Raw genomic sequence first — 18664 nt, forward strand, 5'->3', positions numbered from 1 at the left:
CTAAATATAATCTAATTCTTCTTAGATTATAAAAAAGGAAATACTGTTTGTAATACTGAGCTTTTTGTATACAAACTTATAAAATGCACAAGACCAAATATAGTCTCATAAAGAGGGCTTACCTTTTCATAACAACTAGCAAGGGTACTTCTTATTGGGAATATTTTGGGAGGCATTTGCATATACTAAATATGACTTACTATGCAATAAGTCTTTAAAATAATTTATGATTTGGTGTATAGTGCCCATACAGTTAATGTAAAATAGTGCAGTGGCTATAAATTTTACAAGTCCAAAATTCTATCTCTGGAGCAGAAACAAAGGAGTTGTTTTACACAGGAGAGTCCTGAATTTTATTTAATGTAACTTAGAAAAAGCTATAGATGACCTAGCCACATTTTTGATTATAGACTAAAAAAAGGGACAGGGAAGTGGGAAACCAAATTCAGAAAGTTACTAGCTATGGAAGCATACTACTTCACTTTACAAGAGAATGCCTTAACAGCCAGGCTGTAGATTAATATTATATAGGTTCAGTGTCAAGCCAGCCTGTTTCATGTTGGATCATTGTGAAGCAAAGAATAAAAGATTTAGATGTAAGAAAGAATAATAACAGGGAATGTTGTAGTATAATCAGAAAAAGACTTCAGAGAAAAATGTGTCCACTGACAACATCTGTACCTTGAGATGATTAGTGGGTACTTGCTCATGTCCATTCTCCCCAAGCCTGAGATTCTTCAGAAAGATAAGTTGCATCCCTGCTGCATGTAAGCAGGAGTGTAGAGGGTGTAAGCAGCTACTTCAGAAGGCTTGGGATTTTCACAGCATAGGGTTCCTTGTTCCTGAGCTGCTTTATCTCTTGAATGTGTTGTGCTATTTATACAAGCCATTGGTTTGTGGTAATTGCCTAGATGTGGTGTCGCTGTACCATTGGTGAAGCTGTGATCCCAGGTTATATAGGGTTATCCTGGTTTATGAAATACATCCTTATGAGTTAACGTGAAATGTTGTAATTTGGCATCTGTGATCCTCTTATACTACGAAGTTTGAAAGAAACTGCTGTCTTGTGAAGGATGATTCCTTGTGTGTTTGCTTTCATCAAGGGTTAGTCCTCACTATACAGAATGTTAGTTGAGAAAATTGAACTCAGTTGTCTTGAGCTGAGATCAGGATTAGGTCTCAAATTTTGCTGTCTAGAGCCTGGAATATCTGACGTCTGCTCTTTTGTTTTCTGGGCACTTGTCCTTATTGAGTAGGAGAATTATACTTTTCTTTAAAGTGAGCCAATCCCCAGCTCATACCTGAGGAATGTCTTCAGCCTAAGTAAAATCTGAGTCTTTTAATAGTCAGTTGTAGAAAATATAACTGCAAATCATCCATATTGAGAACAACCAGGTTTACAGGGGATATGTTCAAGAGGAGTTCCCATTTATCTTGGAGTAGTCGATGGGGTCTGTTTATGTGACTTTGTCTACATAATGTTTATAACTAGCAATTGCCTCATATGGGTGTCTGCAGAGATTTGTAGATAACCAGGGAAGATTTGTGGATTCCTTGACTTGTTCTAACAGCTAAATGTACATTGTGTAGGTCAGATAACACATCATTATTCTAATAATGTGCATAGCATTCTTAAATTCTCCCAAGATGTCGTCTGCATCAATCTCAGGGTATTTGTCTACATTGTGGTGGTGCCACTCAAGCCCTGCTCCCTACTGCGAGTGACAACTATTCTTTCATAATGGAAGCCAGTACAGAGACAACAGCTCAGTCTTGAGCTTTTGCAAGTAGAAATGAATCATGCCTTTGCTCCCCTTAACATAAAAAAGAAGAACTTGAGAGGTGTTTGAGGTGCTGGTATCTCCAGTGCTGTATTTATGTTAAATTTTGGAAATACCTCAGCTCCATCTTACCCAAAAGTCTGTCTTTGACAGTAGCTCACAATAAATGCCTCGGAAAGAATATAAGGACAGGAAACATCATCTTTTAGTGATATTTCCCAAAATATTCTCCTACTTTCTTTGAGTATTTCAAGATTTATCAGAGCCTGCTGTCATGCCTTTGTATATGAGTTTTAGACAGATTTCTAGGAATGTATCTACCTTACCTTTTCAATCTGGCAAAGTTCTTAGCATGTGGGCTGTCTACAGGCATCATTGCATTTGATCTGTTTACACTTTGCCCTGAAATAATTCTGTACTGTAACATGTATTCAGTAGTTTCGTATTCTAGGAAGTTCTTAGGAAAACTGGGAAGGAAGTCATGCCCAGTCCTTTTCTCCCTCCTTGCTCTGGACCTGGTGTTCAGTCAAAGAATCCTTCTTAGGCCCAGTAAATTTCCTACCATCCCCTGGAAGTCAAAGTGTGACTCAGTCTGAAGTCATTGGCCAAGTATCTTCCCATTAGATGGACTAGCCTGTGGACATTGGACACTGGCCAGCCATTGTCTGAAATGTGATTGGAGTCAGTTGAGGCAATAATATAAAACATTTTGGTATCTGGACTCTCTTTCCCAGGCTTGACATCTTGAAACTCCCATAGTGAAAGAAAAATGCTGCAGTCTTCCTTGTGGATATTTAGGCTGGAGTAATTCCATCTCAGATCACACATGTCAATAAGATAACCTGCATATCAGCTGGTGGTAAATGAAAGTCTATATTCCTGATACTGATGGCAGGAGCCATATTTTGGTGGTTATGAGGAGAGGGCTTTTGTTTTCATTAGGGTTTTTTGTTGGTTTTTTTTCTGAAACTCTGCATGTGAAGGAGGAAATGAGACACAAAGAACTGATTTCTGTCTTCTGCCCAAGAGGTACTGGTCTAACAGCTGTCTGTGCTTTTTTAGTTGACTTTGAGTAAATCAAAAAGTTGTGTTGCTGTGGATCTAGAAGGTACCTAGAAGAAAGAAATGGAAAGAGTTCCTCTATATGCATGTATTCACTAGACTTTACCTCTCCTGAAGAATTTCTTCATATAGAAGATATGGGTTTAGAAGGAATTGAGAATACAATGAAAATCACTGCCCTTTCCCCCCCGCCTTTTTTTATTGTGCCTAGATCACTATGGATAGGTTGCGAGAGCAGATTTCAGAATCCTTGCACTAGTTCATTAAGTAGGTAAATTAACCCTACCTGACTTAAGTAGAATGTTTCCTTACATTATAATTCTAATTACATGGCTTTTTAATTTATGGAATTTTGTTTGTGATGACAGGCTCTTCCTCTCTGTAAGATGCAAGCTGCTTTTTCTTAAGAACTTTTCTCTTTGTAATTTAGTGTGCATCTACCCATGTAAACCTGAACATTTAAGCTGTTAATGTGCTCTTATTTGACTTAAAAATATCTGACTAGTTTCTAACACTTTAAAAGTAATCTTTCTATCAAAAATTGACAGTTTTCAACCTTCATTTTAATACTGCTACCCCTTTGATAGTTGCACTTTAATTTTCAGGAAATTGAATCCTAACTAAAAGCTTCTTTCCATTCTGTCAGTCTTCAGCATTGTCGCTTGTAATTTTGGTTCTTTGATGCATCAGAAAGCTTTAGATGCAGTTTTTTGACATTGATTTTGTTGTTCTTGTATCCTGAGAAGTTAAAAAAATTAGATGAATTTTTAAGCTTCTGAAGTATGTGTCATGAAGGCAAAGCAGCTATGAAAAGAACCTGGTAAAGCAGATTACTTTGACTTGGGATGTGGGATATGTGGGATATTTTTGCTTTCAAATTTTAGATCAGCCTTTTGAACAATTCCATTATTAAATTTCATTCTGGCTGTATGACATCATGTGTCCCTGCACATGTAGAATAACATCAGTAAAAATTCTCTTGTTGATTTCTCAAATTTCCTCAGGAAACTTTCAAGATATTCCCTAACCAGAAATTTAAGAAGCTAAGCAGCTGTGGCACAAGTAATAGGGTTATGGAAGGATAAACAGCTGGTTAGATCTTGGGAAACAGGGAGTAAAAGCGCATGCTGAATTTTTGTGGCAGAGAAACATTGTCTTTGTAGATATGCAACAGTTTGTGCTGAGACTTGTCCATCTAACACAGATCTTGCAAAATGCACATCGCATGTCTTCGCTATGATAGTACATATCAGAAGGGCTGTTGTTGGGGTTTGGAGCTGTGATGTTTGGAAAGAAGTTAGAAATAGGATCAATTGAAAAGCTCCAGAAGAACCTTCTGATTCTGAGTGATGAGACAGGAGAATGGCAAATCCAGGTGATGGAAATGTAAGGTATGCTAGAATAGACTAGAACAGAATACTTCAGTCAGATGGGACCTTCTGTTGGTCATTTATTCCAACTGGCAGGTTGTCCTTTGGAAAGACAGAAAATACCTCATTGTGTTTCCTTGATGCTCTCCTTGCTGAAAGCATCAAAATACTATTAGTCTGGGGAGAGTCACCCCTTGGTGTTCTTTGTTGGGCTTAAGCTTCTGAAGCTAGCTCTGTATTACATGTTCAAGATATAAAAAAAGGATGTTCTTTCTTTACTTTTGCATGTGAAAGCCTTACAGAAAGTGCCCCTTGCTCTTCATTCTCGAAGCGGGAAGTGGGTTCTGTTGTTTCAGTGTAGCAATTTGTCGTCACATGTGTGGTGATGTCTTCGGAACCGGCATGTGGTACCAGCCCATGGTGGGATCTAGATGATCTTTAAGGTCTTTCCAACCCAAACCAACCCATTGTAGGATTTTAATGGTACTTAGTGACCTCAGTACCTGCGTTCTTTAACATCTCACCACAGGCATCTTACTGTAAATCCACTTACCAAGCTCAGCACCATTTTCAAAGTCTACAGTTGTGTTTTCAATTCACCACTGTTTAATTGGAGGTTGGGTAGTGCCATTCCATCAGCTGCTGTTACAAAACTTGTGTGAGCCCATCAAAGAAAGTGGGGTAGAAAAGGCAAGTTTTTCTGTGTATTCTCTGCATCTCAAGGAACTGATAGAAGTGGTACAAAAATGGCAGTGGGGATGTTCTGTTTTGTGCAATGTTAGTGGAGCAGGGATTAGAGCATTCCTCCCATGGACACTGCAAGGGGAAACTTCATTTTTTTATGATTAGGATAAATTTGCCCTTTGTTAAAATGCACTTGATAATTATCCAAGGAAGGAGCACTGTTACTGGTCAGGATAATTTCCCCCCTTGGTTTTGAAAGCTGCATTCATGAGAAGGGGCTTCAAAATGCAAGAATAACCAAGAATATCAGGATAAAAAGGGGATTGGAGATATAACAGCCCTTTCAGTTGAGAAGCTTTGGGAGGTGTTGGATGGCATTAACAAAAGCATCAGAGGCTTTGTTTCTCTTCCTAGCTATGTGTGGTGTTTATGAATGCTGATAGGAGAATTCCCCTATGTAATGCTGAATTAGAGTTTCACAGACAGGAGCTTGATGAAAAGAGAGTTTATTTTTGTGGCTTGAATTAAGTCCTGTGATAAAAAGCTGTACAGTCATCCACTTTAGTGACAGGTGCAGGGTAGATAGTGAATATTTTGGTTTTATGCTACAGCTTTTCCATTTTTTTTCCTAAATTAATTGAAGCAGCTGGAAAGTAAATATGATATGAGAAAATTTTATCTCAAATGGAGTTCAATAGCTATTCATAAAATCAAATTCTAACATGGAAAGAAAAGTATTTATAGACAGTGGAAGAAAATTTCCTATTTACAATTCGGGAAATTTCAATAAACTCACTTTTTAAAAAAAGTTTTTCTAGGAAGTTAAATACCTTTCTAAAGGGACTGTTTGTTTTCCTGTTGTTAAAAAATTAATGTTATATTGTAACTATGTATGGTCCTGCTGTTTCTTTAATTGTTCTTGTATTGGGACTTAGATTCTAGCCTCATGCTGAGTGGCTATTAAGTCAGTAAGAGAACTGGCAGGGAGATTGATGTGGTACATCAGGATTCCATTTTTTCCCCCGTAAGCTTGTCTGCAGATACCTTTTTCTGCTTTATAGGCTGGCTGCAGTTTCTTTGTCCAGGCACATTCACCGTTTTCTCTCTTTGGGCCCTCTTTAAGTCTGTTGTTGTGAGATTCTATGATTGTCTTGCAGCCATAAAATCCTTTTCTGCTTTCACCTTGATTTCATATTGCTAATAGAGAAAATGGGAAATGCAGCAAATGTTCTATAGCTGCTGAATTCTCTGCATTGTTAGAGTTTGAGTAATTTACAAAAAATTTTAGTTTGTGAAAATATTTCAAAGCATCTAATTTGTAAAACTTTCTTTTGGAGATTATTCTAGTGTACATTTTCAGTGCCTCCATTAACATCCCTCTTTATAAAATCAATAGCCTCCTTTTAACAATTTATTTTATTGGGTGAGATTTTCACGTACTTTATTCATAAAAATGCTATTGTTCCTGATCATTAGCCCAGATTAACATAAATGCACCAGGCAGACATTTGTTAAGTTCATTCTCAAAATTATACTTTACATTTTCATTACTATTCTTGATAAGAAGTATCTCAACAGTTCTGTAGAAGTCAGTATTTTCTAATGACTGCAGGCATTGTTCCTTAAATTCTGACTTTCCTCTTAAGATTGAATCTTTGTTTCACAGTGCCTAAAAAGATGACAAAAGCAAGATGACAGAAGCATCCATCTTTAATAAAAGTTACAGATACCTCCAAAGGCACATCACTGGGTCTAGCTGAAGTGGACTCAACTTCCCAAAAAAGTTACACTATCCATACTCAGGAAAATGTTAATTTGTGGAATTGTATGTTCTCTCACAAGGATGCTATTTATGGTTCCTTCCTAAAGCAGGTGAAACCAAGAACTGTAATGAATTGCATGGGATTGGCTTAGAAATTAGGAGTGAGAGTTGTTAGTGCTTGACATTTTTACAGATGCTGCATTGCAATCTACAGGAAATTGGGAAGCATCCTTCAGAGATAGCCAGTTATCAGTAGTGCTCTTTCTGAACCAAGCACATTAAATATGTATCTCAAAGTTTAAATTGTTGGTGATTCTGAAAAAGTGACACAGAACCTTCTCTGCATTGCTAATTATAATTACTCTTTCAATAGGAAAAAAAAAATAATAAAACCCCAAAACTCATTTATCCTTAGTTACCTTTTGGGAATGCAAAATAAGTATAAGGTCACTTTAGTTCACAAGAGCTTGACACACTATTAGTTACCATGTGTCCATCTGTTTGTCTTGCTATTTTTTACCTCATCTTGCTAATCAGGGTCTTTGCCCTCCACTGGATCTGTTCCCTGAGCTTACACAGAACAAGTCATTGATTTTATGTGGCATTTCCAGTAAAAATTTGAAAAAAAGTATTTTAAGCTAGTTATATTTTTCACAGAGGAGTATAAGTAAGCATGTAAATTTTGCTGTTTACTAAGCACAGAAGTTGGACTATGAATCTCTTTTCTTGTCATATTTAACTCCGCAGTTTCTGAATGTGCCATTTAAAATTTTATATAGCCCAAAATATTTTCTGTTATTTATGTTGGTTTTTTAATTATAAATGAGTGTATAGCACTCATATAAGTATGAATTAGGTTGATATATTTTCTCCATTTTTTAATCATACCACCATTAACAAATGCAAATTATCTGATTATCTGTACTGCTATAAGAAAAAGATTTTAAGTGGAGCTATTTGACAGTGTATAGACCATGTACAAATCATTGTTTCAAATGTTGATTGCCTGAAAAGAAAGCAAGCTACCTAAGGTATAGACTTACCTTAAGAATATGCTGCGTGTAGAAATAATGGTATAAAACAAAGCCCAATCTATTCTTTTGCAGTGATAGACAAGTGAAGACTTTGCTTGCAGTGAAGACAAGATCCTCGCAATATATGAGGATATAAAATGCTACTTGAGCAAAGAGATGCAATTTAATGTAGAAGAAACTCTTTGTCTTTTGACCTCCTTCTGTAGAGGTTACATTGTATGATTCAAAGAGTATACTAATTTCCTGTGTCATCTTGTGGAAGCTGCTGCTGGAGAATGTTCGGCGTGTGCAGTTTTTTTGCTCACAGAGGTAGTCTTTCACGTCTTAAAGGCTGTTCTCCTTAACCTGTAACTTGCACATTAAGCATCAAGAGGTGGTATCTTTCTGTTGCAGATCTGGTGCTAAACCAGCACCCTCAAAGTGCTCCTTCTTTGTTCAGGTTCTGTCTTCTGTGGGATTTCCTCCATTAGTTTCTCTCAGAGTAAGGTCAAACTTTCCTATAGTACTTTACTAACTGCTCATCCTGGTCTCTCAATGCATGGCCTTTACATGAAGCATTGTTACAATCTGCTCCAAGGATTAAACAACTTCCCTAGCAACAGTGCAAACACATTTTCATTCAACTCCTTCCAGTTCCTGAATGTGTAACCTGAATGTGAGTCATTGTCTTCACTTTTTCTCAGTCACTTGGGTATCCATATCACTGCAGGAAGATTATTCCTGTGTGCTGTTGGATGCTAAATAACACAAATGCAGCACTCAGTGTTTGTCTTCTCTGGCTTTCCAGTCTTCAGCTAACAACATGCCCAGGAGAGCTGTCATGAAAATCAGTATGGCTGGAGGCAACTTCTCTTCTAGCCTCAGGTGTCAGAGTGCCAATCCCTTCTTGATTCAGTCTTAAAAATGCAAGGAAAACACAAATATCCAAAAATATTGCTTCTCTTCTTGTGCCATTCTCAGGAGAAAATCTGAATATAGTTGACCAGACCTTTTTTCCCCAAACTATTTCAGTAGCAAACAAAACTGCTATCCTTTCCATTTGCTCAGTCCTGTGGCAAGCAGTAGAGAATTGTGGGGAAGTTTTGAGAGTTACTTGAAAGTATTTTCACATGCACCCGTCAATGTATTAGGGTATATATCTGTTTTTAAAATGCATCTTCATTAATTTTTTCGTTCTTTTGGGAATATTATATAGAAAATAGACAAGGAGCAGCAAATTATATAAGAAATAAGAACTGCTAGGTATTGATAGTAAAGCAGGATGCCCTTCACTTGAGGACAAACTTAAAATCTGAGCACGTCAAGCCAAGTTAATGAGGAAAGAGAAGTACATCAAGTGTCTACTAGAACTTCCTTGAGAGTATAAAAATGAGGTGCTCTGGTATTGGATGGCTTTGCCAAGCCCAGAATCAGATTCTAAGATTCCTATGAGGCAAGTAAAATCAGTTAACTATAAAGTCTAACAATGGCAATTAAAGAGAAAGAGCCCAAATATATGTACACATTCTGAAAATCTGAAAGGCTTTGCACTGACTACTTGTATGTTGCTGGTTATCCTCTAAGACCTCTTCCTATCAATATTCTAAGAAATATCAAGGTTACTTTCTTAGAAAGTGCTAGAAAAAGTAGAGATGGTTCTAAGACATAGTTGAACTGGGTATGCAGCTAGCTATACTGTGCATAAAGGGGTTGTACAAGAGCTGACTAGAACAATGCACTTTCAGACTGGTCTTGGTGCTTATCTACTGGATTAATACACCATATCAGTAGGTGTGACAGCCCACCCTTAAGGGGAATTGTCAGTCATCATAGTAGGTTGGAGATGGTCAGACACCTTTATCTTAGGAAATGGACAGGGAATTTCTAGAAGTTGTTTTCTGATGGAGGACTGATTTGTGCCTTGGCTTTGTGTTTAGCCGTGCAACCATTTTCTAACAGTCGATGGATTGGGTATTTGACTGCACAGCTGAAAATGAAGCAGGCTGTTTGTGTGGTTATCCAGACAGCAAATGAGATGATCATACCAACTAGGATGCAGCTGTTGTCACTTCAGCTGATGCAAAGCCAGTGAAGTGTGAGAAGTAAAGATGGGACATTAAATGTTTTGAGTAAACAGGGGAAAGGACTTTTAACCATCCATTCTGATTATGGTTAAAATGAATGTATTCTCTACTAGTCAATTACATTGACTAGTAATTGTGAAACTGTTGTGAATCACAGGTTCACTAGAGGAGAAACTTGGGCATTTGGTAATAATGTTTCTTACTAAAATCATACAAATTGTCTCCTATTTTGCATAACTAGAGCAGCCGAGTAGACCCTACTTAATTTTGTTGTCTATTTCCATACTAGTTTGTTCTTTATTATTTATTATTTTTCAAAATAGCCTGTTGGAATGGAATGCCATATTGTAATAAACATTGCTCCAGATAGTACTACTATATTTCTTATTTAAACTGATGCAACACTTTATTTTGCAAGTATATTGTAACTCTGCTCAATAAGTTGGGGTGTCGTATTCTTAAAGACTGCCAAAATTTATCACTTTAAATCTGTCAGTTTTAAGTCAACACTTCCACTATGGTTACTCTCCTTGCTGTGGTTGCCTACAGCTCAGCCTCAAGGATAACCCTTCAAAATACCAGTTAATTACACTATTCCCATAGTTCATTTAAGCATTTCAATCAAACAGGAAATAGCTTATAGTCTGTTCCCTGGTTGATTATAGTTTCTTCATATTAAAAGGGCGCCACTTAACATTTGCTTGCTTATGCCAGATGGCAAGTTCCTAATTAAATTCACTTCTCATGTGCCTAATTTTTCTGCTTGCATTTGGCAAAGCTGAAATCTCAGTAGGGCAAACAGATAGTTGGGGTATACTAACAACATTATTATTGTTATTTTTACGGTCTTTCTTATGAATGGTAGATCAAAAAAGATCTTATGGATCAAGAGCTGCAACTTAACCTTTGGTAGTAAGGCTCTGCTTCAATACAACTTCAGAATGTCAAACCAGAGTCTTAAAAATTATTTTGTCTTCCCTTCTCCTGTTGCTCTTTAAGGGCTGTTCAATTTTTTTTTTTCCACAGAAAGCAGGAGCAGAAATTGTTATTTTGCTATGGTGGTTGATAACAAGAATTGCTTGTCCATTTTCTGCTTCTTTTGCATAGGCTTTCTTTTTGTCTTGTCAGAAACATTAGAAGAGGTAAAAACTCCGGAGCTAAGTGCTAAACTTCCTTTGTCTGCCTGATGAGGACAATTATCTTGATCCAGAAAAGTGACTCTGAATTAAGTACTTTGGTCTTGCATTCTTAAATATGATTCAGTACAGATTCGTCATGGAGTGATCTTGGGAAATCATCAATTAAGTTTTATTTTATAATTTGTAATGGGTTCACTCTGGCTAGATGCCCTGTGCCCAACAAAGCTCTTCTAACTCTTCTCTTCCCAGCTGGATGGGGGGGAGAAAATATAATGAAGGTTTCATGGCTTGAGATAAGGACCAGAAAAGATCACTCACCAAATACTGTCATGGGGAAAACAGACTTGATTTGGGGATATTACTGAATTAATTACTAATAAAATCAGAGCAGGATAATGAGAAGTAAAAACAAATTTTAAAAACACCTTCCCCTACCTCTCTCCCTCCGTTTCATCTCTACCTCCTCCTCCCTAGCAGTACAGGGAGATAGGGAATGGAGGTTACAGTTAGTTCATCACATGTTCCTGGCACTGCTCAGGGAGAAGAGTCTCCCTTGCTCCAGTGTGGGGTCCCTCCCACCACAGACGACAGTTCTCCCTGAACTTCTCCAACAGGAGTCCATCCCATGGGCAACAGTTCTTCACAGACTGTTGCAGTGTGGGTCACTCTTCTATGGGGTGCAGTCCTTCCAGTCCAGCCTGCTCCAACACGAGTCTCCCACAGGGTCACAAGTCCTACCACGAAGACTGCTCCAGCAGGGACGCCTCTCTACATGGATCTGCAGCTCCCTGCCAGGAGCCTGCTCCAACATGGGCTTCCCATGGGGTCACACAGCCTCCTCTCAGGCATCCACCTATTCCAGTGTGGGCTCCTCCATGGGCTCCAGGTGGATCTCTGCATCCCTGGGGATCTCCATGGGCTGCAGGGGCAGCTGCCTCACCACACTCTGCACCAAGGGCTGCAGGGGAATCTCAGCTCAATGCCTGGAGCCCCTCCTGCCCTTCCTTCTGCCCTGGTGTCTGCAGGGCTGTTCCTCTCCCATATTCTCTCTACACTACTCTTTGGCCACAGTTACATCTGCCCAATAATTGGTTTTTCCTTCTTAAATATGTTGTGCCAGAGGCATTACTGTCATTCCTGATTGGCCCAGCCTTGGCCAGCAGCACATCTGTTTTGGAGCCAGCTGACATTGGCTCTGTTGGGCATGGGAGGAGCTTCTGGAAGCTTCTCACAGCAGCCATCCCTGTAGCCCCTGTGCCATGTAAAGCTGTTCATGCAGATGCAATGTGTAACTGTATTTTGTTAAACAAAGATTGCCCAGGCCTTCAAGGTGTGACCTGTTTTGCTGGGTTGACTTTGTATCTCCACAGTGCAGGTGTTAACTATTTCTTTAGATTAATAGATTAACTTCTAGTTTCCAGAATAATAGCCCTAATATATCTGGGGTTAGGATATTTTACTCTGCAGCACAAAAAATGCCTTTTATGGTGCCTTTTCTCACCCTCCACCCCATTTTTGGGATTTTAGAATGCTAGGGCTTTTTTTCCTTGGCATTCTTATAGTGAGTCATAGGGTGCAACATGATTTTGATTGCAAAATTAATAGTAATCTACTTCAGGGCAGCTTTACAATGGGAACTTGTAAAGGAAAAATCATTAATCATTCAGCATTTTATAGCATAGTTTTAAAGGAAAAGTAAAATGCTTTGGGAACATTGCTTTTTCTTGTCTACCAAAAAAAAACACCACAGAAGATAATCAGTATTGGATAAAAGCTTTTCCTACATTGACTGCAAGACATTAATTCTTGGGTTGTTTTTTTTTTTTTGCAAGTACTTTTGATATTTTGTGAGCTGAACTAGTGCAACAAAAGAATTTAAAGATGTTCTTTTCAGGTCTCATAACAAATTGTTAAGAATGTGTTCATTTATTTATACTAAACAGCCAGTCCTACTTATTCTCTTTCTTTGAGCATACACACTGGTCTGTAATATGACCATCCTAAAATAACTTTTCCCTCTTGTTTAACAAGGTAGAAGTGCCGTTTTGATGCTGTATTTTTACAATATTAAATAGATTTCAATCTTTTTATCACTTTTATTGAAGACTGAAGTTTTAAGAAAATTGAACTAATGCAAATTCCTTCCATAATTTAATAGTCAATTGCTCCAAATATAAAATTAATATCCACTGACTTCTGAGCATTGAGTCTGTCAGGGCACGAGTTCTGGGACAATGGTTCCTGTTATAGGGTTCTGGCCAGAGAACTGTAATTTCCATGGTTTCACTTCTCTTCTTCTAAATCTTTTGAAACTGGAGTAATTTTTCTTACGTACTTAACTTTCTTTTTTTTCTTTCTGGGAGGATGCATAGGATGGGAATGGGAACACTATTCTTACTAATAAGTAGACATTGAATAACTGTATTTAAACAAAGTTTTATGTCCTTTATATGCTTTTGTTTCAAATGCAAAATAGATAAAAGCTTGCTTTCTCAGAGTTAAATATATGCTATGTTACTGAGATATAACATTTAATTATAAAATGGCAGACTTAAATCTCTCGATTACCAGTACTTCTGCTCTGTCAGTGAGTAGGGAAGGAAGCAAGAAAAATTACAGATACAAGAAATAGGAAGAAAGCAAAAGAGAGTGTTAAAATCATTCTGTTCTCTAGGGTTTGTATCTGTACAAGCCATTATGTGATATGAGAATATGGGTACAGAGGCAGGGCTTTGAAGACCCGACAAACTTGTTCTGCCATGGAGGGACAGTCATTCCATTTTTTGTTTCATACAGCCAGCTGTACTGAGTGACAGCCATGTGCTTCACTTGACTGCCTCAGAATTCAGATATCCCAGGGAAGACTAGACCATCCTGCTCTGGACATTTAAAGCATTTGGGGTTTTGGTTTTTAGTAAAGACCAGGTGATGTAAGAGGAAATGTTGTGACGAGAGAACATGAAATGGGGTTCTCTGTTGCTTGTCAGTGCTGTTGACATCTGTTGTAGAAGTGATTTGACATACTGTATGGAACAGAATTGTAAATACACTATTCTGTCTGTCACAGAGTGCTTGCTGATGGTGCTGTGAGTAAGTGCACAATGAATCATACCCTAAAATAAAAACCCCAGTGCACAAAATACCACACCTATTAAAAAGTTCTTTGCTCCACCCTCCTGTGCAGAATATTTGTGAGTTTCATATGAACCAAAGTATATGTTTCTGTATGCTTTGGTAAGTATACCAAAGAAAAAACATTTCTGGTTTCCTTCCTGAGAAAAAGCTAACAATTAACTTCCTCAAGCTACCAGTATTTGCACTTCATGCTTAGGAGAGTACTTGAATTATACCAAAAACTCACCAGGACAAAATCACTACAAATCTGCTTGGACATTTAGTGTTTGGTGGGGTTTTTCCTCCTTGATACTTAGGCAACTTTTTCTGCTTTTAAGGTAGTGCTATAGCATGGTCACTCCATTGTGTCCTCCAGTCTGCATAAGCTGTAGACTCCAAATTAATCTTTTCAGCTGGCTCTTTGGAAGGATCTACAAATGTGTGCTTTCTTGTTTGCTCTTAAAAGATAAATTTATCCCTACTTACCTATATTCCAGGGCAGCTGTCAGGCTCATCTTTGCACATATTACAGTGGTGAGCACAGAGTACACATGCAGCTTTTCACCTGTTGCTTCACTAAGTAAGCTCTTTAAAGGTTCGTGCAGAATTATACTCACAGAAATGAAATCTTTTTTAATCCGAGTGTGTGAAGATGCAATCCAAGTAGAAGATACCACTTAACACATCCTTCCCCCAAAAAAACATCATCTAGCCCTCTGTGACAGTTTGAAAGAGTTCTGTATAAATTAATTTTGTCTCTATGTGAATTTGAAAAGAAATGGACTAGAGCTGGTGAACAATAATCAAAAAAGATTCTTCTTCTGGACCCACTGAGTGTACTGGGGAGGAAAGGTGGCAGAACACATCAAAAAATAGGATAGAGAAAAGCTGTGTGGCAGCAAGGAACAGAAACCTAGCAGCTGAGGCAGCGATTGAAGCACTGTTGGGGTGATCAGGCAATAGACCCACAGCCAGCTGTCCGTGCTCACAGATGAAAAAAACTTCCTAGAAACCAGACCTGCCGCACCCTGACACAGGAGGCAGTTGGATACTTACAAGTTCTTTAATTTTTGTATCGTCTTGCATACTACTTTTCAGATTTTTCTCTTTTAGTTTATTGTTGTTCATTCTCTAATGAAACATAGAAATTCCACGTTTCAAAGCTGTTTTGAGTCTTCTTATAGATATCATGTAATGGAATAGTCTAAGCAAATCTCCCTTAAAGCCTTGTATTTTTGGGTTGTATATTTATATTTTAAAAGGTTCCTTTTGGACTGTTTTCCACTTTAGAACTCCTTAAAACAATTGCATTTTTGTAGATCTAATTGATGTAAGAGTAACTTTCAAGTGTTTCTCTTTGTTTATATGGGAAAAATATAAGGCTCTTTTAGCTTACTCTTTTGCTCAGGTTTAGAAGATTGCATCCCATTTTAAACATTCACCATAGCCCTGTCCTTAGGAGGAGGCAAGGTCTCAATCTATCAGTAAATGAACAGCTGTCTTATCCCTTAAAATTTTAAAAAGCACATTAAACATAGCCAATTCAAAATGCTTTGGAGGGAAACACTAGAAAAATTCTTTCCAACACTTCTTACTTGGTATTACAGTGGAGTCTCTAACATAGTGGGAAGTCAGGAGAACAGGAAAACATCTTTTTTGAAAAGGTGCTTTTTCTGTGCCATCAGTATTCAAGCTCATCAATAACTAAAATGCCCAAGAACAAGAATAGACAATACTTGGGCATTTCTCCTCCGTTATGGTCATCCAGAGATTTCTGGAAAGTAATTACTTTTTAATATTTTCTGGCCATTATTAGTTATCCCCCACTTTAGTTGTTTTAGAATTTGGTTAATTTTTGGTTTTGCATTCATACTTTTTTCACCAAGGTTTCTGCCATTTTATCTTTGAATTTGCTTTTGCTGTACTACTTGACCTCTCTGAACCTTTACCAAAGTATCTTTTAATATTTCACATCTCAAAGCTCCTGTTTCATAGAATCTTTTAGGTTTAAAAAGGTCTCTGCTATCATCTGGAGTTACACATCTGTACAACCTAATTTTAGTCATTTTTTGTGTTTTCCACATAATCACAGTATTTCAGATAAATTCCATTTCCTATACAGGCTGGAATAGCCTTGTTTCTTGAATACCCTTTGCTTACCACATCCTTATCACCACTTAAATACCCTTTGCTTTCCACTGCTTATCACAGTCTTTAAACATCTCACAGACTTGAAAAATACCTGACAGGACCAAATGTCTTCTGTGTCCTTTCTAGCTGGATGAATTACTTAAACTGATACCTGATAGTGTCTTCTCCACCACTGTGTTATTTTATACTTTGAGAAATAAGCAGATGTTCTTGAAATTTTACAGGCATACATCAAACATTTGGTAAAAAAAAAAAAAAAAAAAAAAAAAAGAGGGAAAAAACGTAGAAACTGTTAAAGTAGCAGAATATTGAGACCATCATTTCTGTTTGGTTGTTTTTCTGAGATGAGTTTGCAAGTACTTCTAGTTAGTCAGGTGCTGGTATGGGTGGACTCTGACAATGTGGAAGATAAATATGTTAGTTACCTTTCCAGGACTAAGTCATCAGCCATTGACTTTCAAATTGAAAAGGAAGTTTTCAGTTTTGGGGTGAGGAATGGGATATCAGCATTCTTGAGCTGTGCAGAAAATTAGGGTGGAGGAGGAGAAAGGTTTGCATTTGTACAGACACAATGTAACTCCAGAAATGAATTTGTTGTTCATTATACTAATGGATTCCAATCTTATAATTGCAACAAAAATAGTTTTTATTATTTTGCACATAGATTTTTGAATAATGTTTATTTTGCATTTACTCTGCTGTCATGAACATTTGTAGTCCAAACAGCTCTTGGGTGTGCAGTGTTTCATTTGTTTGTGTCACATTGTAAGCTGAGTGAATTTTGGCCTATCACTTGTAACATGTTGTCAGTTGAACTAGTGAGGAGGGCAGCTCATGAATATATCTTATTTTTTCTCTATACTCAAGCAAAATTTTGCTTTTTCTTTCCCTTCTGTGCATTTAAATAGGAGGACAGCTGCCTTCAGATGGTACAGAACTCACTGACAGTTGCTCTTGCTTCAGTCCTACTTCATGAGAACTTCAGAAGTTATTAACTGAGGTATTTATTTGTTCTTTTCAGTTTTTCAAGTTTTAACTTTGCAGAAGTTAGTTATGTGGAAGAGCAGGACAAGGGAGACATCTAGACTAATGAAGAGAAATCGCATATGGAAAATAGCACAAAGTTCTGTCATAAAGAGAGCTACTGGGCAATAGGATCTAATCTTTCCATAGCTAGACACTATGTTAGTCAGTCTTTTTTATATGTTTAGAAATCCAGTAATTACAAATATGTCAAAAGAAAACATGGTATAAATGCAGTTAAAAGCATTGGGGTTTTGATAGTCACGTACTCACTTTTATCTGATCCCCTGATTTTCTCCAAGAATGGGCAAAAGATTTTGCAGAAAATCCCTAGACATGAATACCCAATTACCTAAATAATGAACCTTTCAAAACTCTCGCATCATTTATAGGTTTCTACCTCTACTATTTAAAAGGAATTTCAATTAAAGAAAATCTTTGGTATTAACACAACATACAAATGCTTTCCTCACACTTTCTTTCTTACCTGAGATTAAATACAAAATCTGAGATTAAATACAAAATCTGTTTTAAAAATACTGATAAATATTTTTATTTGAAATATTTGTCATTTTTGGCAGATACCAATGAATTAATTTCTTTGCAGAGAAAAGAACACCATTTGTATATGTAAACAGTCTGATAAAGGATATATGGCCTCAGAACTCATGAAGGGAAAAAAAGTTTCTTGTAAGCCTGTGATCAGCTGGATTTGTGTCAGTCCTAAATTTATGATCTGCAGCTGTTAAATGTGTGATAGGAGCTTTGTCTTCTAAAGCATGTTGACAGTGTGAGCACAAGGCTGAGAAAAAGAAAACATAGTGCTTTGAGAAGTGAGACTGTCTGAACGTGGGTGAGGATTGCAATGCTTCTCGTAGCACAAACATTTTATTCTGTAAATCTTACATATGTATATTTTAATGTTTTTTAAATTGTGGAAAGCTACTGGCACAGATTCTAACATATCTGATGTTGAACAAGAAGTCTGCTGGTCAGTGTTTTTATAGGTAGTGTAATGTAAGCAGTGCCAGACTGGAATTCTTTTTCTGCATTTGAGAGCTCAAAGCTTTAATGATACTGGGGAAAAAAAAAGAAAAAAGAAAAAAAGGATGTCTTATAACTCCTATAATGTCTGAAATCTGAAAATATGTAATATAAGCAACTTTTTTTTATATAGCTCCTAGTATTTATGTGTGTGTCTATGCATATATATATTCATCTGTGTTTTAGATACCAAGATAGGCTTAACTTCTTGGAAAGATTGGTAATTGTTAGCATGGTTCTTGTATAAAATTTATATGTGCTATTATAGCTATATTACAGTACCTGTATTTCCTTTTTTAAAGAGACTTTTTATATGCCAGACAGTATATATTATAGCTAGAATAATGTCAACCTTAAAATAAAAAGTTTTCAGAAAATGAACTCTTGAAATTCAGTTGGGATGTTACGTACAGTTTCATAAAAGAAAGCAAAAGTCT

General features: G+C 37.1%; 1 protein-coding gene across 8 annotated transcripts in view; it reads left to right on the plus strand.

Moving 5' to 3' along the window:
* Positions 1-18664, plus strand: part of SGCG (sarcoglycan gamma) — a 103903-nt gene that overhangs the window by 13516 nt on the left and 71723 nt on the right. For 7 of the 8 annotated variants that reach the window (XM_074535245.1, XM_026790688.2, XM_014263942.3 and 4 more), the window contains one exon: positions 17069-17160. The exons of the other annotated variant lie outside the window; for it this stretch is intronic. The gene's annotated coding sequence lies outside the window, so the exon portion shown is untranslated. The remainder of the gene's footprint in view (positions 1-17068; positions 17161-18664) is intronic. 8 annotated transcript variants of the gene reach the window in all.

This window comes from Zonotrichia albicollis, chromosome 2 (genome assembly GCF_047830755.1).
Source record: "Zonotrichia albicollis isolate bZonAlb1 chromosome 2, bZonAlb1.hap1, whole genome shotgun sequence".
NCBI lineage: Eukaryota > Metazoa > Chordata > Aves > Passeriformes > Passerellidae > Zonotrichia > Zonotrichia albicollis.